The sequence below is a fragment of the Pleurodeles waltl genome, chromosome 7, assembly GCF_031143425.1.
Source record: "Pleurodeles waltl isolate 20211129_DDA chromosome 7, aPleWal1.hap1.20221129, whole genome shotgun sequence".
Classification (NCBI taxonomy): domain Eukaryota; kingdom Metazoa; phylum Chordata; class Amphibia; order Caudata; family Salamandridae; genus Pleurodeles; species Pleurodeles waltl.
In genome coordinates this window covers 1380440074-1380455316 of record NC_090446.1, presented here as the reverse complement: position 1 = coordinate 1380455316, position 15243 = coordinate 1380440074, and positions in this window count along the sequence as shown.

Sequence of the window (15243 nt, the reverse complement as noted above, 5' to 3'; positions counted from 1 at the left end):
CACTTGTAATAAGGGGGACAGGATATCAGTCACGTTTGTGACGGAGAACCCGTCCATCAATCACTAAATCGGGACCCAGGTTATCCATGAGGAAAAGTGTCTCTTTTTCTCAGTTCACTAGGTACCCACTTAGAAGACAGTGACCCTAAATGTGGGGTTACTAATAACAGGAAAAGCCAACTCAGGTTACCAACATGTTACCCACCCAACGAGATGCGTCCTTTATTTTAAAATATAACAAAACTAGGCTCTTTGGTCCTTCCAAGAACGAACACTCTTACATCCTACCAAAGCGCAGCTCTTACACCTCACACAAACATCAGCACTCCAAGATGTGTCCACAGAACCTAAGTTCAAACAATCAAACAGAATTAGAAACCTCAGGCCAGCCAAAAGGCCAGAGTCTTGCACTCCCCACAGGATCTGCACTTTTGCACCAACACGTAGACACAGAGATCTTACGCTAATCCCCAGAGCCACCCTTTCGCAGACCTCGCCGTGCCGGTGCTTTCACTAATAGGCCATCCCGGAGAACACACTTCACACATACACACGACCAACATTCTAACATCATCCATCATATTGTGCGCTTTTACACCAGTGAGTAGACACTGGACATTTACCAGTAAACAACGTATAATTACCCCTTGCACCAGAACGCCTAACTGTGGGTCTTACACCACCACGCACACCCAGCATCCTCGCATCACCCTCCAGAACCAACCCAAAGAGTCAGTTCTTTTACAGACCTATTGCCCTTGTATTATCCCAGTCAAGGCTAGACCTCAGAGATCTAGCATTGTCACATCATCCAACGCGCTCAGGAGCAGCTACATTTCTCTTTCCTCAATTAGGGTTCATCAGCATTGAACATTCCTACTGTACCATTAGGACCCATCAGCAGTGTAGATCACTGTCCATTAGGGCTCATCAGAAACATTCGTTGCTACTCTATGGGGTTCATCAGCAGTGTACATCCCTGCTCTAGTCATTAGGGCTCATAAAAAAAAATGCATCAATAGTCTATGGGGGCTCAACAGTACAGCGTATCCCCAGTCTATCAGAGTTTCCTATTTAGGCGGGGTCCGTTTCCTAGACTTCCGTAACACAATTCAGTTTTCTCTCCTGATTAGCCAGGAAGATCAGGAAGTACAGGTGCAGGGTAGACTCAATGGTCCTGATTTCCATCCTTTTTTTAAAACTAAAATTCAGAAGAGGGCAAATGTGGAGATATGGAGGATGGGGAGGTGAAAATTAGCACAAGAGCTCACTATTCTCATTTCCAAGTTAGAGGCAAGACATATGGGGCAAGAGCAGTAGAGCTGCCACAGAAGATCCACACTGACCATGGCAAGATGCCGGGCAACGTTCCCTTCCCCTTTTGGTTAGTTTGTCGCCTGTTATTGCCTCCCTACACTTTGCTCACTTTATCATCTCCCCTTCTTGTTGGCCTGTATCATTGCCCCCTTGCTCCCCTCTCATCTGTCAAATCTGTATTCATCTTTACCTACATCCATTATGCTCTCCAAGAACTGACAGCTCTGGTCAACTTTTTTTATCCATCTTCCATGGTTTACATTGCTACTTTCCTCAGCATATACTTCTCTGGGCCTGTTTCCTGGTATGACAGTCACTGTATTCGTTAGCTGAAGGGGAGGCAAACCATATTGCTTAGTTGTTTACTATGTGACTGCAGTCAAATTTGTAAGAAATAAAGAAGTGACACAAGTCTGATAGCAATGTAATAAGTTTATAGACACAAAAATATGGCCACGAGTACAGTCCAGTTCTGTAACTGAAACCACACTCAACTCAGCGCTTACAAACAGTAGCTTTTCATCCTTGATGTTCCACATATCATTTTATTTTAATTAACACAGCAGCGCAAATCTCTGTTATCTTTATTCATTTTAGCAAATGCAATAATTCTCTAATAAGCATCCGACTACCTGTCACTTAAAATACAGCTGTGGCATAGCTAATATTCATATACATCTTCTTACGAGCACAGTGTCCTTAGATCTCACCCTCTGAACCCTATCATTGTATCCTCCCTACACTACTACCAGGCTCTGTATTTTTATGGTCTGCCTTCCTCTTTCCTGCCAACCTTGACTTGCACAGACATCTCGTGTCTCCCCTTTCAGGTCTGCCATGATTTACTCCTCCTCCTAACCCTGGTATCAGAAAGTGGCTCAGGCTCTTGTGTTCGTGTCCTTCTAAATTATCTGTGGTATGCGAGGACCGGCTGTAATTGCTTTGCCCTGCACCTGGCCTCTTCCTTCATTCTCTTTCCTGTCCTTGCACTCCAGTCTAACATCGTACCCAGACTGAGGCCTGTACTTCTCTCGAACGATGTACATTTCTGCACGTTTCCCTTCCAAGTCATGTGTTCACCAGAGTAGGCTTTCTCTCGTTTTCGTGAGGCCTATTACATGACTGTAAACATGTTTGATAGAGTCTTTCTCTGAGTGTTTTATCAAAATTACTAAGCAGTATTTATGAGATCACAGCTTGTTTGTAGTTTCATAGCCACTGTCTTATACCTCCTCCCATTTTCACCCAGGGTACCTGTTAGAAATGGGGTCTTTTGTTGGCAGCCAGGTTACCCCCTTCCCAAGCAAGGACCCTCACTCTAGTCAGGGTAAGTCACACACAATCCAAATTATCCTGTGCCCACCCTCTGGTAGCTTGGCACTGAGCAGTCCGGCTTAACTTAGAAGGCAATGTGTAAAGTATTTGTGCAATAAGTCATGCAATAACACGGTATAGCACCACAAAAATACACCACACAGTGTTTAGAAACATATATAATATTTATCTGATAAAATGCAGGTCAAAACGATTGAAATGCAATAAGTATATATTGAGATATCACTGCAAAAGTGATATAAAGTGTCTTCAGTCTTTTAAAAGCAATAAATGTCTCTTTCAAGCACAAAGTACCTCCAAAATCTCCGCAAAGAACCGCAAAGGAGGAGATGAGTGGAAAACAGGGAGGTGTGTGTGGATTTCTCGGGCCGCACACGGCGATGTGTTGTTTAGTTTTCACGCAGGGACGGCTGGGCGTCGATTTCCGGCATTTGTTTGTCGATCCTCGTCGGGTTGCGGGGTTTTCGGACGCCCCGGGGACGATACATGGATTTCCGGCGCTCAAGGGACGAAGTCACAGGGGCAGCGTTGATCCGGTGGGCGTTGGGTGGAAATTTCTCTGGAAGTCAGGCTGCATTGTTCTGGCTCGGCTGTGCGTCAATCCAGTGGGCCGTGCATCGAATTTCCAGTCACTACGCTGGCGCTGCATCGATCTTACTGTTGCGAAGATGAGCTGCGTCATTCCTGTTCGGAGTGTAGTGAATTTTTCACTGCGATGCAGGATGTGCATTGTTTCCGGCAGGCTGTGCGTCGATTTTCTCTGCACAAGGAGTCCTTCTTGTAGCGATTAAGTCTTTTTGGTCCTGAGACTTCAGTGAACAGGAGGCAAGCTCTATCCAAGCCCTTGGAGAGCACTTCTCAGCACAGTCAGAGGGCAGCAAGGCAGCAGGGCAACAGCAAGGCAGCAGTCCTTGACAGAGAGCAGTCAGGCGAGTCCTTTGGGCAGCCAGGCAGTTATTCTGGGCAGATTGCAGATTCTGGTTCAGGTTCTCTTCTCCAGGAAGTGTCTGAGTTGATAGGGGCAGAGGCCCGGTTTAAATACCCAAATGTGCCTTTGAAGTGGGGGAGACTTCAAAGAGTGGCCTAGAAGTGCACAAGGTCCCCTTTCAGTTCAACTGGTCTGCCTGGGTCCCAGTAAGGGGTGTGGCAGTCCTTTGTGTGAGTCCAGGCTACTGTCCTTTGACATGTAAGTGTCAGGCCCTCCACCCTCCCAGCCCCGGAAGACCCATTCAAAATGCAGATGTATGCAAGTGAGCTGAGTATCCTGTGCTTGGGGTGTGTCTGAGTGAATGCACAAGGGAGCTGTTAACTGAACCCTGCCGGACGTGGATTGTAAGGCACAGAAGGATTTAAGTGAAGAGCAACGCTCACTTTCTAAAAGTGGCATTTCTAAAATAGTAATATTAAATCCAACTTTACCAGTCAGCAGGATTTTGTATCACCATTCTGGCCACACTAAATATGACCTTTCTACTCCTTTCCGATCAGCAGCTACCACTCAAACAGTATATGAGGGTAGCCCCAATGTTAGCCTATAAAAAGGAGCAGACCTCACAGCAGTGTAAAAACTAATTTAGGAATTTTACACTACCAGGACATGTAAACTACACAGGTACATGTCCTGCCTTTTGCCTACACAGCACCCTGCCCTATGGGTTACCAAGGGCATACTTTAGGGGTGCCTTACATGTAGAAAAAGGGGAGTGTTAGGCTTGGAAAGTACTTTTAAATGCCAAGTCGAATTGTTAGTGAAACTGCACACACAGGCCTTGCAATGACAGGCCTGAGACAAGGTTAAGGAGCTACTTAAGTGGGTGGAACAATCAGTGCTGCAGGCCCACTAGTAGCTTTTTATCTACAGGCCCCGGCACATATAGTGCAAAGTATCTAAAAAGGGAAGGGAGGCAGGCAAAAAGTTAGGTGTGAACACCCTAAGGCTGTCAGGTCTAACAGTTCCTAATTGAAGTATTAATATTCAGTGCCCTGGTTGGAACAAGTGGACATTTAAGTTGTTATATCCCTTGAGGAACTTTAATCTATTCTTGTATCCTGACGTTTTCCCCAGTAGAGATGAATTCATTGCCAGATTTGCAGGTAGCAGTAATCTTCAATTAGCAATGCCATCTTCCCTGTCACAGGAATGGACCTTCCCTACACCTTGTCATGCTAAGTATTTAGTATAACAATGAATAACTCCTTTGAAGGGAACTGAATAGCCGAGCTCAACTTAATCTCTTTGTCTACCCCAGTATCCCTTGAAGGCCAGCCCACGAGCCCCTAGTCCTTTTCCTTCATGGTGGTGCTGGGCCTCTCGGAGCCTACAACTCCCAGAGTCCATGGATGAAGAACCAAGCCACTGAAGAGAGATACAGGAGAATGCTCTCTGACCAAGGGCTTGTAATGGGAGCGGAGCAGCATTCTGGCACCCTGTAAGCAGTGGGTTCTGTGTGAAACATGAGGTGCAGAGATGGCTTTTACCATGTAAGGAGGGAGGAGGGGTGTGTATATGTGTGTCTGTGTGTGTGTGTGTGTGTGTATATATATATATATATATATATGTGTTTCTTACATCCGGGCAATCACATTAGTGCACCAAGTGTCTAAACTGTTTCACTTTTGTTGTCAAATAAATCCTAAGAAATAAAAACGACCAGATTTCTGCCTACTACATTGTCGCAGGTTAGGAATGACCCAAGTCATTTTACTGCAGATGATTAAATCAAATGGAGCGAAGTCCACCAACCAGCGTCCAAACAGCTCAGCCTCTCCCGCCAACTGTCCCAGTTGGTCCACGAACTCCTGTTCGAATGCCGCAGGGATGCTAGAAGGCTGGCATGCTCCTAACATTCCTAAGCAGGTAAGTATGATACGTCCAAAGACCCCAGATACAGCTCTACATTCTCCACACAGCCCTGTTGTATTTAAAGCAATATAAAGCCCTCAAATACAGGTGGGGGCATTTGAATGCCAACAGGACTTAAAACTCTACATTATGACTGAATGCAGTCAAGATTATGTAGCTAACTTATTGGTCACTTGAACTGTTAGGGAAAAGGCCCTGAAAAAAAAATAACCTTGGACCTTCCAGAGGCACAAACGTCACATAATGGAAACAACAGGATTACTGACAAGCCAGCGGCCATGGCACACCTCAGGACAAACAGGCCAGCAAGGAGGAGGTCAAAGGCAAAGTACATGAGCCACCGCCATTTTCACTGCTTTACATCGCCAAGGTACAGTGCCTGATACCTTGTATTTGGCCTTTCATGTGACACTGCAACAGCACATATATCAAAATGGTTATATGCAAACAGCACATACTAGACAGGTCTCCCTCACCACCAAATGCCCAACAAGGCACATGTGCCATATAGTTATCAAAGTGCTGCTAAATCAAGGGCACGTTCATACTACACATCAACATACACTCTAAAAGTAAACAGATGAAAGTAACACATGGAAACAAACCCTCAAGCATAGACTTTACACCATACAACAGTGAGCTAAGTTAGAATGCATAAATAACAAGCATTTGCAATGCAATGGGTGTTGCATTTTCTTGCGTTAGAACTACTGGCATTGTAAATTCAGAACTGGATTTTTCTTGCCACATAAACTGGTCAATCCTATATCATAATTTTGTCTTTACCTGCCATGTTTTGGTGGTCACTGGCAGCTACTGACATCAGAAACCACAAGCTCTTTAGGAGAAACGAGAAGATGACTGCACTATGCCGCATTGTGTAAATGTCAGAACAGAAATATGAAAATAAGGCTGGAAAAGTATTTTCTTTTTGGTTTAACAGAATAAACAGTCTTGCAAGCATTCTTGTCTCGCATTTCAATGAGCAGAGCAGCCTGAGAAGATTAATGGCCCCAATAAAGGAGATAATCAATGCCCTGTGTGTGATGTTGTGAGTGCTGGCAGGGAGGGGCCCTGTAGAGAGAGACTCAAGATGCGATGTGAGGCTATGCAAGTTTCACATCATTGCTTCTAGATTTACCTACTGTAAGGAAATGGCTCCCTGTTGCAGTTACCCCCCACTTTTTTCCTGATACTGATGCTGACTTGACTGAGAAGTGTGCTGGGACCCTGCTAACCAGGCCCCAGCGTTCTCTCACCTAACATGTACCATTGTTTCCAAAATTGGCACACCCCTGGCACACAGATAAGTCCCTTGTAAAAGGTACCAGTGGTACCAAGGGCCCTGTGACCAGGAAAGGTCCCCAAGGGCTGCAGCATATGCTGTGCCACCCTACGGGACCCCTCACCTAACACATGCACACTGCCATTGCAGATTGTGTGTGTTGGTGGGGAGGAAAAGGAAAAGTCGACATGGCATCCCCCTCAGGATGCCATGCACTCAAAATACTGCCTGTGGCATAGGTAAGTCACCCCTCTAGTAGGCCTTACAGCCCTAAGGCAGGGTGCACTATACCACAGGTGAGGGCATAGCTGCATGAGCAATATGCCCCTACAGTGTCTAAGTCTATTCTTAGACATTGTAAGTACAGCCATGGCCATATTAAGTATATGGTCTGGGAGTTTGTCAAAAACAAACTCCACAGCTCCATAATTGCTACACTGAATACTGGGAAGTTTGGTATCAAACTTCTCAGAATAATAAACCCACACTGATGCCAGTGTTGGATGTATTAAAACATGCACACAGAGGGCATCTTAGAGATGCCCCCTGTATTTTACCCAATTGTTCAGTGCAGGGCTGACTGGTCTGTGCCAGCCTGCTGCTGAGAGACGAGTTTCTGACCCCATGTGGTGAGGGCCTTTGTGCTCTCCGAGGACAGAAACAAAAGCCTGCTCTGGGTGGAGGTGCTTCACACCTCCCCCCTTCGGGAACTCTAACACCTAGCAGTGAGCCTCAAAGGCTCAGGCTTCGTGTTACAAAGCCCCACGGCACTCCAGCTAGTGGAGATGCCCGCCCCCTGGACCCAGCCCCCACTTTTGGCGGCAAGTCCAGGGGAGATAATGAGAAAAACAAGGAGGAGTCACCCACCAGTCAAGACAGCCCCTAAGGTGTCCTGAGCTGAGGTGACTCTTACTTTTAGAAATCATCCATGTTGTAGAAGGAGGATTCCCCCCAAAAGATTAGGGATGTGCCCCCCTCCCCACAGGGAGGAGGCACAAAGAGGGTGTAGCCACCCTCAGGGCCAGTAGCCATTGGCTACTGCCCTCCCAGACCTAAACACACCCCTAAATTCACTATTTAGGGGCTTCCCGAACCAAAGAAGGCAGATTCCTGCAACCTAAGAAGACGAAGGACTGCAGACCTGAAGCCCTGCAGAGAAGACGGAGACGACAACTGCTTTGGCCCCAGCACTACCGGCCTGTCTCCCCACTTCAAGAAAAACTGCAACAGCGACGCATCCCACAGGGTCCAGCGACCTCTGAAGCCTCAGAGGACTACCCTGCGTCTAAAAGGACCAAGAAGCTCCCAAGAACAGCGGCCCTGTTCAACAAACCTGCAACTTTGCAACAAAGAAGCAACTTTTAAAGATCACACGTTTCCCGCCGGAAGCGTGAAACTTTCCACTCTGCGCCCGACCCCCTGGCTCGACCTGCGGAAAACTAATACTACAGGGAGGACTCCCCAGTGACTGCGAGCCCGTGAGTAGCCAGAGTTGACCCCCCTGAGCCCCCACAGCGACTCCTGCAGAGGAAATCCAGAGGCTCCCCCTGACTGCGACTGCCTGCTTCAAGGAACCCACCGCCTGGAAACAGCACTGCACCCGCAGCCCCCAGGACCTGAAAGAACCGAACTCCAGTGCAGGAGCGACCCCCAGGTGACCCTCTGCCTAGCCCAGGTGGTGGCTACTGTGAGGAGCACCCCCTGTGCCTGTCTGCATCGTTGAAGAGACCCCTGGGTCTCCCCATTGATTCCTACAGGAAACCAGACGCCTGTTTGCACTCTGCACCCGGCCGCCCTTTGCCGCTGAAGGTGTACTTTCTGTGCCTGCTTGTGTCCCCCCCTGGTGCCCTACAAAACCCCCCTGGTCTGCCCTCCGAAGTCACGGGTACTTACCTGCTGGCAGACTGGAACCGGGGCACCCCTATTTCCATTGAAGCCTATGTGTTTTGGGCACCACTTTGACCTCTGCACCTGACTGGCCCTAAGCTGCTGGTGTGGTAACTTTGGGGTTGCCTTGAACCCCCAACGGTGGGCTACCTTGGACCCAACTTTGAACCCTGTAAGTGTTTTACTTACCTGTGAACTTAACATTTACTTACCTCCCCAAGGAACTGTTGATTCTTGCACTGTGTCCACTTTTAAAATAGCTTATTGCCATTTTTGCCAAACCTGTACATGCTATTGTGATTATTCAAAGTTCCTAAGATACCTGAGTGAAATACCTTTCATTTAAAGTATTGTTTGTAAATCTTGAACCTGTGGTTCTTAAAATAAATTAAGAAAATATATTTTTCTATATAAAAACCCCGTTGGCCTGGAATTTGTCTTTGAGTGTGTGTTCCTCATTTATTGCCTGTGTGGGTACAACAAATGCTTAACACTACCCTCTGATAAGCCTACTGCTCGACCACACTAACACAAAATAGAGCATTAGAATTATCTATTTTTGCCACTATCTTACCTCTAAGGGGAACCCTTGGACTCTGTGCACACTATTTCTTACTTTGAAATAGTACATACGGAGCCAACTTCCTACATTGGTGTATCAGCGGTGAGATCTAAGACTTTGCATTTGCTGGACTACTCAGCCAATACCTGATCACACGACTAAATTCCAAAAATTGTCATTAGACAATGATTTTTGCAATTTGAGCTATTTTTCTACATTTGTAAAAGTCCTGCTAGGGCCTTGTGTAAGTCCCTGTTAGCATTTCTTTTAGAGTTTAAAAGTTTGGATTTAAGTTCTAGAAATAGTTTTAGATTCTTAAAAAGTACCCCAACTTTTAGAAAAATAATGTCTAGCACAGAAGAGATGGTGGTGGAACTCAACCTCACCCCTTACCTGCATCTAAAGATGTCAGAGTTAAGGTCTCTATGTAAGCTAAAAAAGATAAAAACTGGGCCCAACTCTACCAAAGTACAGCTCCAGAAGCTTTTGGCAGAGTTCAGAAGGGACCACCCCTCTGAGGATAATCCTTCAGATGGGGAAATTAGTGAACAGGCGGCTTCACTCCCTCCTGTCCTAAATAGGGAGAACAGGGTCCCTCCAACCCTGACTCCTCAATTGCTAGTCAGAGAAACTGGTTCTTCCATAGGGGAGTCCAGTACCTCTGAAAAATATTGAGGGCAGCCTCCATGAAGATGACCTCCTGTTAGCCAGGATGGCCAAAAGATTGGCTTTGGAGAAACAGCTCCTAGCCATAGAAAGGGAAAGAAAAGAGATGGGTTTAGCTCCCATCAATGGTTGCAGCGACATAAATAGGGTCAGAGAGAATACTGACATCCTAAAAATCCCCAAAGGGATTGTAACAAAATATGAAGATGATGATGATATCACCAAATGGTTCACAGCTTTTGAGAGGGCTTGTGCAACCAGAAAAGTAAACAGATGTCACTGGGGAGCTCTTCTTTGGGAAATGTTCACTGGAAAGTGTAGCGATAGACTCCTCACACTCTCTGCAAAAGATGCAGAATCCTATGACCTCATGAAGGCTACTCTGATTGAGGGCTTTGGATTCTCCACTGAGGAGTACAGGATTAGGTTCATAGGGGCTCAAAAATCCTCGAGCCAGACCTGGGTTGATTTTGTGGACTACTCAGTGAAAACACTGGATGGTTGGGTAACTGGAAATGAAGTCCATGACTATGTTGGGCTTTATAATTTGTTAATGAAAGAACACATTTTAAGTAACTGCTTCAATGAAAAGTTGCATCAGTATCTGGTAGACCTAGGTCCAATTTCGCCCCAAGAATTGGGAAAGAAGGCAGACCACTGGGTCAAGACTAGGGTAACCAAAACTTCCACTGGGGGTGACCAAAAGAAAGGGGTTACAAAGCCTCCCCAGGAGAAAGTGGGTGACACTAGAAATAAAGAAAAAGAGTCCTCTGTAGGCCCCCAAAAACCAGACCAGGTTGGTGGGCCCCAAGGCACAACCCAAAACAAAGGTGGGTACCAGGGTAAGAACTGGGATGCCACTAAGGCATGGTGCCAAAACTGTAGACAGACAGGGCACCACACCAAGGACACTTCCTGTCCCAAAAACAAACCCCCTAGCAAAATCCCAGGGGTGACCAGTGTAGCCATTGGGGATGGCTCCTCAGATGAGGAGGTCTTCATAGCTTTCAAATGGAAAAAGGGCCCAACAGGTGAGTTGGAGATTCCAGAGGGAAGTAGACACTTCCACCACCTTCTGGTGAATGGAATCCCAGCCACTGCCCTGAGAAACACTTGTGCCAGTCACACTATTGTGTATGACAGGCTGGTGTCCTCAAACCAGTACATCCCAGGTGAGACTGCCAGAGTAAGAGTTAGCCCAGACAGGGTCACTGATAGGCCTGTGGCTTTTGTGCCCATAGAAGTGGGTGGGACTTTTAGCTGGAGAAGGGTGGTAGTCAGTACAGACCTCCCCCTTGATTGTCTCCTTGGAAATTACTACCCAGAGGTTAGTCAGAGCCCAAGAGAGGAACTGGTCCAGTGCCAGTCCTCTCCCAAGGATTCTGGAGGTGCTACCCCTGCAGTTACTGCAAGTAGGCCCCAAAAGGAAAAAGAAAGGAAAACAGAGTAGGAAAGGTGGACAACCTTTAGCCAAGGTTCCAGCAAGCGTAGGGAAGAGCTCCAAAAATGGCACTGATAAAGTCCAACCTGACCCACAAGAAGTCCTGGCTAGTCAGCCAGCTGTCAGTGGCCTCTGCTGGGTGTTAGCCTTTATGGCTGCACTATCCTTGGCATGGTGGTCTGACCCCATGCCAAATAGCAAGTTAGGCCCCCTGACCCTGTTGGTCATGGTGGGGTTACTCCAGCTCTGGGTAACCTCTTTGGGTAAGCTAGGGGTGACCTTGGCTAAGAAAAGATTATCAGACGTGGATACCTCTAACCCCAAAATAGAGAGAATGGGTGAAGACATTAAAAGCACAGACAAGAGGCAATTCAGACTAGGTCCTATCACTGTGGAAGTGGATCATTTCCCCAGAGGGAATGACCTGAACAGGAGGATGTAAGGCAGAGTAGGCCCTGCAACAAACCAGCCTATTTCCTCTACTCTTCCCCGCCTGACAGACTAGGAAGACTCTCCCAGCTTTGGCTGAGTCTCCTGGACTGTGGGCTGGGGGTACTTGTGTAAGGAAATGGCTCCCTGTTGCAGTTACCCCCCACTTTTTGCCTGATACTGATGCTGACTTGACTGAGAAGTGTGCTGGGACCCTGCTAACCATGCCCCAGCACCAGTGTTCTCTCACCTAAAATGTACCATTGTTTCCACAATTGGCACACCCCTGGCACACAGATAAGTCCCTTGTAAAAGGTACCAGTGGTACCAAGGGCCCTGTGACCAGGAAAGGTCCCTAAGGGCTGCAGCATATGTTGTGCCACCCTAAGGGACCCCTCACCTAACACATGCACACTGCCATTGCAGATTGTGTGCGTTGGTGGGGAGAAAAAGGCAAAGTCGACATGGCATCCCCCTCAGTATGCCATGCACTCAAAATACTGCCTGTGGCATAGGTAAGTGACCCCTCTAGCAGGCCTTACAGCCCTAAGACAGGGTGCACTATACCACAGGTGAGGGCATAGCTGCATGAGCAATATGCCCCTAGAGTGCCTAAGTCTATTCTTGGACATTGTAAGTACAGTTGTGGCCATATTAAGTATATGGTCTGGGAGTTTGTCAAAAACGAACTCCACAGCTCCATAATGGCTACACTGAATACTGGGAAGTTTGGTATCAAACTTCTCAGAATAATAAACCCACACTGATGCCAGTGTTGGATTTATTAAAAAATGCACACAGAGGGAATCTTAGAGATGCCCCCTGTATTTTACCCAATTGTTCAGTGCAGGACTGACTGGTCTGTGCCTGCCTGCTGCTGAGAGACGAGTTTCTGACCCCATGTGGTGAGGGCCTTTGTGCTCTCTGGGGACAGAAACAAGAGCTTGCGCTGGGTGGAGGTGCTTCACACCTCCCCCCTGCAGGAACTGTAACACCTAGCAGTGAGCCTCAAAGGCTCAGGCTTCATGTTACAATGCCCCAGGGCACTCCAGCTAGTGGAGATGCCCACCCCCTGGACCCATCCCCTACTTTTGGCGGCAAGTCCAGGGGAGATAATGAGAAAAACAAGGAGGAGTCATCCACCAGTCAGGACAGCCCCTAAGGTGTCCTGAGCTGAGGTGACTCTTACTTTAATAAATCATCCATCTTGTAGAAGGAGGATTCCCCCCAATAGGATTAGGGATGTGCTCCCCTCCCCACAGGGAGGAGGCACAAAGAGGATGTAGCCACCCTCAGGGCCAGTAGCCATTGGCTACTGCCCTCCCAGACCTAAACACACCCCTAAATTCAGTATTTAGGGGCTCCCAGAACCAAAGAAGACAGATTCCTGCAACCTAAGAAGAAGAAGGACTGCTGACCTGAAGCCCTGCAGAGAAGACGGAGCCGATAACTGCTTTGGCCCCAGCCCTACTGGCCTGTCTCCCCACTTAAAAAAACCCTGCAACAGCGACGCATCCCACAGGGTCCAGTGACCTCTGAAGCGTCAGAGGACTACCCTGCATCTAAAAGGACCAAGAAGCTCCCGAGAACAGCGGCCCTGTTCAACAAACCTGCAACTTTGCAACAAAGAAGCAACTTTTAAAGACCACACGTTTCCCTCCGGAAGCGTGAGACTTTCCACTCTGCACCCGACGCACCCGGCTTGACCTGCAGAAAACTAACACTACAGAAAGGACTCCCTGGCGACTGCGAGCCCGTGAGTAGCCAGAGTTGACCGCCCTAAGCCCCCACAGCGACGCCTGCAGAGGAAATCCAGAGGCTCCCTGTGACCGCGACTGCCTGCTTCAAGGAACCCAACGCCTGGAAACAGCACTGCACCCGCAGCCCCCAGGACCTGAAGGAACCGAACTCCAGTGCAGGAGCGACCCCCAGGCGACCCTCTGCCTAGCCCAGGTGGTGGCTACCCCGAGGAGCCCCCCCTGTGCCTGCCTGCATCGTTGAAGAGACCCCCGGGTCTCCCCATTGATTCCTATAGGAAACCCGACGCCTGTTTGCACTCTGCACCCGGTCGCCCCTGTGCCGCTGAGAGTGTACTTTCTGTGCCTGCTTGTGTCCCCCCCGGTGCCCTACAAAACCCCCCTGGTCTGCCCTCCGAAGTTGCAGGTACTTACCTGCTGGCAGACTGGAACCGGGGCACCCCTATTTCAATTGAAGCCTATGTGTTTTGGGCACCACTTTGGCCTCTGCACCTGACCAGCCCTGAGCTGCTGGTGTGGTAAATTTGGGGTTGCCTTGAACCCCCAACGGTGGGCTACCTTGGACCCAACTTTGAACCCTGTAAGTGTTTTACTTACCTATGAACTTAACATTTACTTACCTCCCCCAGGAACTGTTGATTCTTGCACTGTGTCCACTTTTAAAATAGCTTATTGCCATTTTTGCCAAAACTGTACATGGTATTGTGATTATTCAAAGTTCCTAAGATACCTGAGTGAAATACCTTTCAATTAAAGTATTGTTTGTAAATCTTGAACCTGTGGTTCTTAAAATAAACTAAGAAAAGATATTTTTCTATATGAAAACCTATTGGCCTGGAATTTGTCTTTGAGTGTGTGTTCCTCATTTATTGCCTGTGTGTGTACAACAAATGCTTAACACTACCCTCTCATAAGCCTACTGCTCGACCACACTACCACAAAATAGAGCATTAGAATTATCTCTTTTTGCCACTATCTTACCTCTAAGGGGAACCCTTGGACTCTGTGCACACTATTTCTTACTTTGAAATAGTACATACAGAGCCAACTTCCTACACCTACATTCTACCAGAAAGGCATATTGTGGCTTTTGTGGGCAGTGAGCTAAACGACTGGGTGTTTTTTTGTGTGAAATAAGCTTATTTTAGGAGCCAGAGGTAAACATTGACAGCACTGGAATAAAGCCACAACAAATGTCAGCAACATGGGAGGAGATGGAAGGAACGGAATGCTGCAATAAAACGCAGGCAGCTAGTAGTCTAACACACCCACAGTGAAAAGGGAGCACCAAAGAAATAACAAAAATAGTCTGCCACAGCGACAGATAAAGAAACAAAAGTGGAATAATACAGTAATTTGTCACTGCTTTGAAAAAGAAAAAAGAGGGAGAAAAAGACAGAACTGACCACTAGCGAGCAATAATTTTTAAAGGACACTGCAACCAACAAATTAAATCGCTTTAAGCCATAAGAAGTATACTGAAAGTATACACGAGGTTGAATGCTTACTCTCAACCTAAAAAGCCTTCTCCCTTGCCTTGAGGGTTCCCTAGGCACATACACCCATACACAAAGAAATACCACCAACATCATATTAGAGAGAACTTCTTTTACTTTGACACCATCACCAACAACCATTTTGAAGCGCAACAATGACCACACAACCAAACACAGACCTCTACCAAATGAGGACTTTTCTTGT